The 12,751-nt window shown below is 37.8% G+C and overlaps 1 protein-coding gene across 1 annotated transcript in view; it reads left to right on the top strand.

The window, feature by feature from the left end:
* The window catches only part of grik3 (glutamate ionotropic receptor kainate type subunit 3), a 179,845-nt gene that overhangs the window by 128,394 nt on the left and 38,700 nt on the right, over positions 1-12,751 (top strand). The window lies entirely within an intron of this gene.

Below are 12,751 nucleotides of genomic sequence, written 5' to 3'. Positions count from 1 at the left end.
AGTAGTTCACTTTAAAAAAAAAAAAACTTTTGCTGATAATTTACCAAGATGTCCACGTCTCTCTTTCTTCAGTCGAAAAGAAATTAAGGTTTTTGATGAAAACATTCCAGGATTTTTCTCCAAATAATGGACTTCAATGGGAACCAAACAGTTCAAGGTCCAAAAGACAGTTTCAGTGCAGCTTCAAAGCTTATTGCAGCTTCTGCTTATAAAACTTAAACGTTTTTATTTATTTTTTAAGTGACCAATCGTTTCACTAGATAAGACCCTCATTCATCGTCTGGTGTTGTTTAAAGTCCTCATATCAGCAGTACCATACGCTTCCACTAGATAAAATTCGTCCCCCATTCATTTCAAATGTGCTCAAGTGTAACCATTTTTTTACAGGACCATTTAACCTTTTCATTCGTGTGTGTTCATATAGCAAGTGCCAAAAACCGTTACCAAGTTTCGTACCTTTCCAATGAAGTAAAAAATTCTAAAAAAAAAAAAAAAAATTTTTTTGGGTGAAAAATGCCTGAAGAGCACCTTAAATGACGAATATGCTCTTTCTGCTGATTCAGACTCACTAGTACCTGCATCCCTAATTTTGCCTTTCACTTTAACAAAGCCTTTCTTCTTGTTTTCTGATGTCTAAACAAAATGCCAAGATGACACAATAATGCAATTAACTGAACGTGTTCCTCGCTCCAATACTGCTTCCGCCCACAAAACGCATGCCGCGAGGGTGACAGAACACACCTGGATCACAATGACATGCCGCGAAGACACAAGTGCTGCCACAGCGAATACACGTTTAAACTCCTCTACCGAGTCAGCAGAACTCGACAAATCTGAAAGCTGATTCCCCTCGATGTTCCCGAGTCTCAGTGCTGTCAGGCTCCTGTCTCAGGAGCGGGCTTCTCATCCCATCGCCCTTTCGCTGTCCTCACCCTCTCAGGTCACCAGAAGCCCGCGGCTGCAGAGCTGTAATAGCTTAAGTGGCATTTAGTGGAGGAAGTCATATGGTGGGAGTCAATGGTGAGGTGCTGGAAGGGTTGGGAGAGGTGACTTAATGCAGCGCCACTTAATCTCCCCGGTGCTTCGGCCAGATCCGGCCCGACTGCAGTCACCTTCAGGGGAACAAACGGATTATGACCGGAGGAGTCAAAAATGGAGACGTGTGTGTGTGTGTGTGTGTGTGTGTGTATGGGTGTATTGCTGAAGGTGAAAAAGAATATGATGAAATTGTATAAAATAATGATATAAACTCATAATTCTGACATCTTTTCTCAGAATTGTGAGATATATACTCTCAAGTTATAAAGTTTTTATAACTTGTCCTCCTTTCTGACTTTATAAAACACAATTGGGACTTTAAATCTCACAATTTCGTGTTATAAAGTCAGAATTGAGAGATATCAACATGCAATGAGACAAAAATTTTATATCACGCAGTTCTGCCTTTATAACTCGCAATTGCGACTTTATATCACGCCATTCTCTTTATATCTCGCATTTGCGACTTTATATCACGCAATTCTGACTTTATATCTCGCAATTGCGACTTTATATCACGCAATTCTGACTTTATTACTCGCAATTGCGACTTTATATCACACAATTCTCTTTATATCTCGCATTTGCGACTTTATATCACGCAATTCTGACTTTATATCTCGTAATTGCGACTTTATATCACACAATTCTGCCTTTATTACTCGCAATTGCGACTTTATATCACTCAATTCTGACTTTATATCTCGTAATTGCGACTTTATATCACGCCATTCTGACTTTATTACTCGCAATTGCGACTTTATATCACACAATTCTCTTTATATCTCGCATTTGCGACTTTATATCACGCAATTCTGACTTTATATCTCGTAATTGCGACTTTATATCACACAATTCTGCCTTTATTACTCGCAATTGCGACTTTATATCACGCAATTCTGACTTTATATCTCGTAATTGCGACTTTATATCACGCCATTCTCTTTATATCTCGCATTTGCGACTTTATATCACGCAATTCTGACTTTATATCTCGTAATTGCGACTTTATATCACACAATTCTGCCTTTATATCTCGCATTTGCGACTTTATATCACGCAATTCTGCCTTTATAACTCGCATTTGCGACTTTATATCACGCAATTCTCTTTATATCTCGCAATTGCGACTTTATATCACGCAAATCTGACTTTATTACTCGCATTTGCGACTTTATATCACGCAATTCTGACTTTATATCTCGTAATTGCGACTTTATATCACACAATTCTGACTTTATATCTCGTAATTGCGACTTTATATCACGCCATTCTGACTTTATTACTCGCAATTGCGACTTTATATCACACAATTCTCTTTATATCTCGCATTTGCGACTTTATATCACGCAATTCTGACTTTATATCTCGTAATTGCGACTTTATATCACACAATTCTGCCTTTATTACTCGCAATTGCGACTTTATATCACGCAATTCTGACTTTATATCTCGTAATTGCGACTTTATATCACGCCATTCTCTTTATATCTCGCATTTGCGACTTTATATCACGCAATTCTGACTTTATATCTCGTAATTGCGACTTTATATCACACAATTCTGCCTTTATAATTCGCATTTGCGACTTTATATCACGCAATTCTGCCTTTATAACTCGCATTTGCGACTTTATATCACGCAATTCTCTTTATATCTCGCAATTGCGACTTTATATCACGCAAATCTGCCTTTATAATTCGCAATTGCGACTTTATATCACACAATTCTGCCTTTATAATTCGCAATTGTGACTTTATATCACGCAATTCTGACTTTATAATTCGCAATTGCGACTTTATATCACGCAATTCTTACTTTATAATTCGCAATTGCGACTTTATATCACACAAGTCTGCCTTTATAATTCGCAATTGTGACTTTATATCACGCAATTCTGACTTTATAATTCGCAATTGCGACTTTATATCACGCAATTCTTACTTTATAATTCGCAATTGCGACTTTATATCACAAAAGTCTGCCTTTATAATTCGCAATTGTGACTTTATATCACGCAATTCTGACTTTATAATTCGCAATTGCGACTTTATATCACGCAATTCTGACTTTATAATTGGCAATTGTGACTTTATATCACGCAATTCTGACTTTATAATTGCCAATTGTGGCTATATATCACGCAATTCTGACTTTATAATTCGCAATTGCGACTATATATCACACAATTCTGCCTTTATAATTCGCAATTGTGACTATATATCACGCAATTCTGCCTTTATAATTCGCAATTGCGACTTTATATCACGCAATTCTGACTTTATAATTCGCAGTTGCGACTTTATATCACGCAATCCTGACTTTATAATTCGCAATTGCGACTTTATATCACGCAATTCTGACTTTATAATTCGCAATTGTGACTTTATATCACGCAATTCTGACTTTATAATTCGCAATTGCGACTTTATATCACGCAATTCTGACTTTATAATTCGCAATTGCGACTTTATAATTCGCAATTGCGACTTTATATCATGCAATAACTCACAATTGCAACTTTATATCACGCAATAACTCACAATTGCGACTTTATATCACGCAATACTGACTTTATAATTCGCAATTGCGACTTTATATCACACAATTCTGCCTTTATAACTTGCAATTGCGACTTTATATCATGCAATTCTGCCTTTATAACTTGCAATTGCGACTTTATATCATGCAATTCTGCCTTAATAACTTGCAATTATGACTTTATATCACACAATTCTGCCTTTATAACTTGCAATTGCGACTTTATATCACACAATTCTGCCTTTATAACTTGCAATTGCGAATTTATATCATGCAATTCTGCCTTAATAACTTGCAATTATGACTTTATATCACCAAATTCTGAGATAAAAAGTCAGAATTGCAAGATAAAAAGAATTTTTTATTCTGTGGGAGAAACAAGCTTCCATATGAGATACTGTAAGGTTGAGTTGAGTTAATGGAGAGTTAAGGCAATCCCAGGCTCAAACCCCTGCAAACGAAGTCAACATATGGGGTGCAATAGGCTTAAAAGCATACATGTTTCAGTGTTTTCAAATGTCAGTATAATATATCTACCCACCGTGTTACACAATTAGGGTGACTGAGAAAATAATGCTTTTCACCGTATAATCCACTGATGTACTAATGATATGCACAACTTTGTTTGAAGAAGAAGAAGAATATATTTTTTTTCTGCAAGGATACCTTAAATTGAACAAAAAAGATTGTTACAAAAAAATTATGTTGCAAAGAGATTATTTTGATCTTTCAGTTCATCAAAGAAACTTGAAAAAAAATGCATCGCATTTTCCTAAAAATTATGAAGCATCACATCTGGTATAATACTAAATTACAACAAATCTGAATGATCATGTGACAGTGATGACTAGATGAACTTTGATCACATGAATAAATTACATTTTAAAATACATATAAATAATAGTTGTAATATTTCACAATATTAATGTATTTACATTCTTGGTGAGCATAAGTGATTTAATTCAAAAACATTCAAATGTATATTTCATTAACTTACCCCACACTTTTGAATGTTAGTTTGTCTATTAACCTTACTGTAAATCTTGTTTCAAATATCCAAATACAATTGTATGTCAAATGAACTATGATTTGGCGTATACCTGTAGCACACTGCAGGGATTGGAGGGATATACTGAGCCAGTGTCGTATACATGAGGCAATGATTCAGTCCAAACAGTCTTGAACCCTTCACTCCCTCACAGCAATAACATGTGTTCACCCCCGCATGATTCGAGAGGAGAGCTGCCGACGCACTGACACGGGCAGACAGAGTCAACTAATGAGTGTAGAGCGAGCAGTGAGACAATGCGGACATCCAGTGTTTTTCATCAAAAAAAGCACAGCAGAGAATTGCACTGAGAAAAAACATGTGGCAACAGTGAATCGTCTGAGTCCAGCAGAGTCACTAAACAAACACTGGCGATACTGTAGGAAAGGAGATGCACATGTGGCTTGAAGAAAACACAGTTTTTCCTAAATAGATGTTATACATTGTGTGGTTCAGACAAGTGTGTGAACCATTTTTCATACTAGTGTTGGGATAGTGATAACCGTGTTAACTGTGTTGTGGTGATAACTGGGTGTGATGACATCCTGAGGGTTTTCCATATAACATTCTAGGGTTTCAAAGGGTTATTCAGAGAATTGCAGCTCGAGTGAAACAAACAATAGTGTTTATAGTTTTGATACAGAGCTTTCGTTTTATAAAAATGAAAACTATTGCTAAGAGCAAATATGTAACAATTTTTTTTACAATACGGTTCTATTTGTTAACATTAACTACATTGGATAACCTGAACTAAAATGAAAAATACTTCTAAAGCATGTATTAATCTAATGTTAATTGCAACATTTAGTAACAGATAATTCAAATAAATATCTGTTAATATCATGGCTAGGGTTGGGTATCGAGAATCGAGTATCGATTGGAACCGAGACTAACTTTTCGTTTTTCCCGGAATCGTTCAAAAGTTAAAATTTCGATTCCTAGTTTCGATATTCACAGTCCGCCGAGCGGAAGAAGAAACCGCTGAAAAACACCAACGAAGAAGCGTCTACCGGAAGTGTTGGCATAACCGCGCGAGTCGAACATGAGTAGCTTACGTCGACGATCCAAAGTGTGGCTTCACTTTTCTAAAAATAAAGAAATCTCGGCAAAATGCAAAATTTGTGACAAAAGGAGTATTTTTACAGAAGGAGTATTTCCTTCAGAAAGGCCGTTGGTTAGCAAGGTTAGCTAAACTTTTTTGACCCTGCCTCTTAAAAGAATCGAAATCGAGAATCGTTAGGAACCGGAATCGAAACAAGGAATCGGAATCGGAATCAGAATCGTTCAAATTCAAACGATACCCAACCCTAATCATGGCCTTGTAACAAATGTAACTTCAATATTTGTATTGCTTATTGTTACTTAATATTAGATAATGCATTAATTTTTATTTTATTTTTTTTTTGCTGATATTGCAATACTTCTTCCAGTATAACTAAACAGAAGCTAGAGTAGCTCAATATTTTGTGATTTAGTCTAATTTAAGAAGAGAGAAATGCGAAGCTATGGCTAATATAAGCTATATTGCTCGTTAATTTACACAAAAACTGTATTTTTTTATAAACCTGAAAATTAAATGGGTTTCAAAGCGATACAAAAACCGTGAAATACGTGTTCATCTATGTACGTGGTGTTTCTTTTCAAAGTGACGTCGCCATCTACTGGCATGGCAGCAGAATACACTCGTTTTCGCAGATCCGCGTGAACGAGGATCTCATCGCCCACAATCAGCGGTAACGCCAGATATGCCGAAGTTGTTTGGGCTGCTGGATCTTCATTTACTGATGACAGGATACAAACCGGTGAATACAAATGGGCTTATCGGTCGCTTATGAACGTGTCGAAACGAACAAACAAGCTCACTTGCAATAGCTTCACCTGCCTGTGATCTCATGGCGTTTTTAATCATTGCTTTTCTATAAATATATGCCCCTCGAGAATTCGACCAGTTTTAGTTTCCCATCACGTGTTTTAAGCCTTGGGCTCAATGGGTGTGTAGTATACTTGAGCCTTATCAGATGGCCCGCGCAGTATCGAAGGTGCGTGTGTATTTTTAGGAGCACTCATTTTGCGGCTGAGTGCCCTTCTTGCTGCTGTCTATATAGATAAGCTGATCTGGAATCAGCAGACCTGAAAAGCAAACTAAGAAACAAGCTCTGGGACCTGACCTCGGCCTGCCACACGAGGCTGAGCTAGATAGAGTGTTTTCATGTGAGTAAACTCAAAGCCTTATCTCTGAAGACGGATTTATGGACCCGGTGATTTCTCAACCGATTCTCACCAAACGGTGCAGCTTGAGCCTTTCATGGAAACAATTTACGACCTGAGCGCAGAAGGAAAATGTTTTAATGGAATGAGATTTCCGATGAACTTCTGATTGCCTATGTCAAAATAAGCTGCATGAAACACGGACTCTGTTCCGTTACAGACATGGACTCGGTTTTGCTCGACAGAGAGACTGAGAACTGAGAGGCTGTTATTAATGGCTCCTGTCAAAGTTATTTATCAGCTCAATTTATTTTCATCAGTATTTTTATTAGCTCTTACAGAATTTTCATTACTTCGGTATTGTTCTTTACACGATGAGTGCGTGTTGTTGCTGCCCGTGACATGCGCGTGTAGGGTCATCCATCGAGGGCTCGTAGATTTAAAGAAGACAACAAGCAACAACGGATTAGTACGAGGTTGTTTTCGGCTGATAAAGTGCCATTAAATCATAGGGTGATACATTTTAGCTGTCACCCTGCGTGTTCTCATAAATCATGGTTTCATAACTGAATTACCAAACGCCTTTGCCCTAGTACATCTATTTAACGGCACAGTGCTCTTGTAGGTTTATCAAAATAAGTCAGACGTCTTCATTCGTCTTTGTAGGTCAACAAGCGCCGTATAATGAAGGAGAAACAGAAATGCGGTGGAAATAAAATCAAAAAGCGAAATGTCAGAGAGAGGCGTCCAACTGCCAAAATCACTGGGTCACATTCACCAATAATTGAGTATTCATTCTTATTCGCACAGGAGATCATATCATCAAACAGTCCCTCCAGGATTTCACGATTTTTTTTTTGTGATTTTTGCGATCAAAATGACTGATTTTGTGGTGGTAATTTCCAAAAATTTGTGAAAAAATTTGCGATTTATATTTAACATTTACCATAATAGTATTCAGTCCTTCCAGAAAAACACAGAGTTTTTTTTGTGATTGTTGCGGGCAAAAATTGATTGATTATGCGGCCCGTTTTCTTTAAAAATGCGATGGAATATGTGGGATATTTATGCAATTTTATGCAATGAAATTGCTGGAATTTGCAAAAATTGAGGGAACTTGCAAAAATTGCGGTTTGATGAAAAAGAGAAAAAAAGTGATTCCCCCAACATCCTGTTAATGTAAGAGTCATTTCTTATTACTTCCTTTGATAAGCAAGCATACTACATCATAGAAAGTGCTGGGAATATTTAATTTCTCATCTTGTTTTATTTCAGACTGTAACGAGTGTAAATAAGGTGTGGCCCCTTTAAGAGCTGCGCGCTCCCTGTTGAACTGTCTGCAGTGTTATATGTGCGCCTCGAACACCCCATGTGTGCGGGTAATTTCTGTTTGATGCTACTTCTTTTATCTTATGTTGTTTATTAAGTAACGATGTGACGGTAGAACGTGCGACAGACAGTTATACGAGTTCGATTTGTGAGATCAATCGCCTCCGTGAGTCTGTCTGGTGTCGCGTAATTGCGTCACTTCATAACGTTCCCATGGAAACAGGGGGAAATAGCTGCTCTTATGTGAAGCAAACGCAACATTTTTCAACTTTCTGCTAAGATACATGTGACTTTTTTTTGCAACGAAAATGCGAGGATTATGAAATTATGCAAACCCCGCTTATTTTGCACTGAAATCGGCAATTTATGCGGCGAAAGTGCGGCGTATTTGAAAAAATGCGGCCCCCGCATAAATATGCGGACTTTGGCTGATTTTGCATTGAATTCAGCGATCGCATAATCGCGTTTTTCTGGAGGGACTGATCAAAAACAAATTTCACGTATCAGCTTTTCCCATGTCCATCAGTCTTTAGAGTGTGATGTTGCTGTTTGAGCAGCAAAAGCTCTGAAAAATCCCAGTTCTTCTCTATATCAGTGTCAGTGTTTCTGAACTCCTGAAATGTCACAATATTCCTCATTATAATAATTAATATGCAGAATAAAGGGGCGGGGCCTGGCTGAGTTAGTTAGTAGTGTTAGTTAGTCAGCTTTCTCCACAGAACAAGAGCCTGCTAGCTTAGCTTCCAAAAAAAGATGGCCGACACAATGTGTTCATTCTGTGAGTGAGATTGCCCTCTATGGGCGGGTTGAGGACATGCGGGACAGACCCGACTACTGAATGTAGTTTTTAGCCTCTGGACAAAACATCCTCCGATGACGCAAAATGACCATTTTCGGGCCATCGGAAGATTTTTTCAAGATAAAAAATACATAAATCTCTCGTCTCTCGGGATATGAGGGTGGAAAGCATGATGATTCGAAAATACTACAGGTTTCCTACTAATACAAAGCTTAAAGCTATATAATAATCAGCAATACATTTATCAACAGTAATCAAAAATAGATTTATAATGTATGTTCTCTTTTCTTGTTACATGAAAATGCAAAGTGTTATTGTCATGGGTGTGGTGAGAGTCCAGATTTCCAATTCAATAAACTTTACTTATACACAAAACAACAAACACATCTAAATAACATAGACGAGAACCGATAAAGACTAACTGAACAGAAGGAGACTAATAGTGCGTTCTATAATAGCCAACGAACCGACTCGAACCTCGGATATGATGTCACGTCCACACTTCAAGCGTTCTATTATGTTTTACGTGTCGGAGTAGGAAAAAAAAAATGGACGCCACCCAGAAAGCTGTATACCGGTAGCACTGGCCGAGAACCAGGCACTTATATTAAAAAAAAAATAGTATGACTACACCTTATCAAAACGCAGCCATTTGGACTTGAAAATGTTCACTTTTTTCATGTTTTTCATGTTAATCTTCTTTTAGCAACGTTAGTAATTGCACTCACAACAACCGATTCCCATACCTACAGGGGACCCAGTAATGCGAGTGATTATAACTGTCATTTAAAATACCAAAGCGGTTCAAAAACAATGGAAAGTCACACAGGGAGCAGCCATCTTGAATTCCGAAACCGAATTCTTGTTCGGTTGTCCGACGTGCGAGAGGAGAAATCCGAGGAAAGGGGGCTAGGCAAGTGTTGCTAGGCAACGTCTGTCTTCCGATTCGGATAAATAATAGAAATGAACACTAATGAACACCAACGAGGCGAGGAGAGGTGACACAGGTGATGATGACGAAGAAAAGGTGGGTGATTGAGGGAGTCAGCTCAGGTGTGGAGACAAGGAGGATTCTGGGAAGTGTAGTGAAGACAGAATGGTGCAGACGGTGACTGACAGTTATGACTGCTGCAGATTGTCTGGGAGATTATGGATCACTCGCGGGAGTTAGATAGGAGACGCTTTCCAGGAGACTCCATGATGTCCAAATAAAGACAAGTGCTTTAAATATTTATGTGGTGTTTATTTTATAGTGGAGAGCAGCATCCGATAGCTGTGATGCCAAAAAAGAAAACGAGCGCTTCTTAAATACTCAACTGGATATTAATTAAAGTCACAAGGACTGCTGTGTCAAGTAGGACTTCACATTTTATTTTTTTCTCTTTTTTCTAAAAGTGGCCACAAATCCCACTCCAGTGCTAAAGGTCACGGTGGGGAAGCGCTAAATGATGCAACGGGCTTATTATACTTGATTTAGTTATAATTGATGATCTCATTAATCATCCGGCCATGCCAGTATTAATGGCTGCCTTAGCATGTCATTTCTCCCTGTTATAGTAATTAATCTTTGCTCCGGTGGATAAGCCGGAAGGTTATGTACCAGCGCTGGCTTATTGTCTCGCTGTACTAACTTTGACTTGGACTATGTAGGACCTTTTAATACATTTCACAGTCCTGAGCACTTTGCCAAGCTAAATCATTCTCGTTACCACCCGACAAGCGAAGACAGAGTCCTTAAAGGATTATCACAGAAGATATTGACATGTCCATTGTCCAAGAGCGAATATTGATATTGTGTCTCAAACCTGGCTGTGACTTTGGCGTCATTATCTCTCTCTCTTATCCAAATGCATTTGTTTTTTTTTTATAAAATGACAATACAATGTGGTGACGGAGACCATTTCTGTATAAAATTAGCTAAAGCAGTTTACCTTGGGGATTGTATCCATGACGTTAACCCTATAAGCGTACTGTATTTGATTCGCAAATCAGCAAAGCATTGATCATGTTGATCATTTAAAGGTAAGTCAGGCTTCTAAATAATCAATCTTTAGGGCCTTCATGTAAAGTTTGTACCATACTTTGATTAAAATTCCTCATTGGTTGTGTAAACACCCTTTTACCTCCTCAAAAACAGCTCTGTCCTCAGCGACCCTTTAACCCTTATGCTGCATTAGGGACATTTTTGGTCTTTTGCAGTTTAATTTCTTTGACCATTTTGGCTGTTTTAATGCAAATGGTATGAAATTTGGCAAAATTGTGACTTTTTGGATACATGTAAAAAATGTGATCCCATTTTGCAAAATATGTATAACACACACTGTGTAGATCAAATAGTAACACTCAGCACCATAAAGACCAAAAATGGCCCATTGAAACCCATTAAATCTGAGGCTGTCAGTAATACATGAAACATGATTTTTGCACAAACATCCTTTCATTTTGAAGCAAAAGCATTATATTTGCATTATATAGTGTATTCCACCAGATGACGTCACTACATATTTATTCCCTATGGGTGGAAATGCACCTTATTTTAGGCAATAGGCAATGTTTAATAGGTGGCCATTTTTGGTCTCTAACGCGCTAAGTGGGATTTTTTGCAAAGTGGGACTTTGATAATCCAAATCTAAAGTTTTCTCTTTGCATTTAGTTTATTGAAAATAATTGAATTTTTGTGTTTTTTCCTCTTATACAAATCGATGGTTTCGCAAACAAAACTGTTAATTAAAGGGTTAAAATCCTGAAATTGAATACATTTTTGGTAGTTATGATGAGGACTGATGCTGGTTAAAAGATTTAACTTGGTAAAAGTGGAAAATAATAATAATATATAATATTTTAGGCAATGTTTAATATGTGGCCATTTTTGGTCCTTAATGCACTCAACGGTGTTAAAAATCTAATGCAGCACAAGGGTTAAATGATAATGAGCAACTGTGTGACGAGTGTGTTGTGCTCGTCTGTCATTAGCATTTGCTAACTGCTAAAGGCTTTCGTAATGTTTATAAATCTTTAATGCATTACTGGTAGGGCTGGGATGAACGATTATTTTTTAAACGATTAATCTAGCAATTTTTTTCGATGCGTCGATTAATCTAACGATTCATTTTCCGTTTCGATTCGAATATCGATTATTTTCCGATTAACTGACTAATAGCAATAGCAATTTATACATGTTGATTTACATATCTGAATGGGAAAAAAAACATGAATTCCTTAACATTGTAACATTGTAATTGCTTAGCAACCTATAGCATTAACTAAGGCCCCGTCCACACTGCGTTTTCGTTTAAAAACGGAGAATTAAAACGAATACGATCTCCGTCCACACCAGCGTTTTGTCTGCGTATTAGAATTGATCTCCGTCCACATTAAAACGACTGAAAACGCAGATCACGTGACCATTCACCAACACTGGGCATGCGCGCGCCGGTGTAAACAGTGGTTGGCGAATCAGGGAAGGACACGTCATGACTGATGACACCCAATCATAGAGCCGAGCGTGAGCCTCTGCGTCATCGTTTGTAAACTCCTCCGTTTTGTCTCGTCCACACTAAAACGCCCTCCGGAGTTGCAAAACGCAGCTGCAGCGTTTTTAAACTTCTCCGTTTTAGGTCTTCGTTTTTCCCGTTTTAGTCTGGACGGGAGGTGCAAACGGAGCAAAAGGTCTCCGTTTTTAAACGAAAACGCAGTAGTGTGGACGGGGCCTAATAGTGTAAAATTAATGTTACTACAATGGGTCAACGGCACGTATTTCAACTTCCACCCGGCAACCAAGACCGTCT

The sequence above is a fragment of the Pimephales promelas genome, chromosome 12, assembly GCF_988280905.1.
Source record: "Pimephales promelas chromosome 12, fPimPro1.hap1.1, whole genome shotgun sequence".
NCBI classification, from domain to species: domain Eukaryota; kingdom Metazoa; phylum Chordata; class Actinopteri; order Cypriniformes; family Leuciscidae; genus Pimephales; species Pimephales promelas.
Note: the sequence above shows the minus strand (reverse complement) of the source record. Positions and strands in the feature narration are given on the sequence as shown.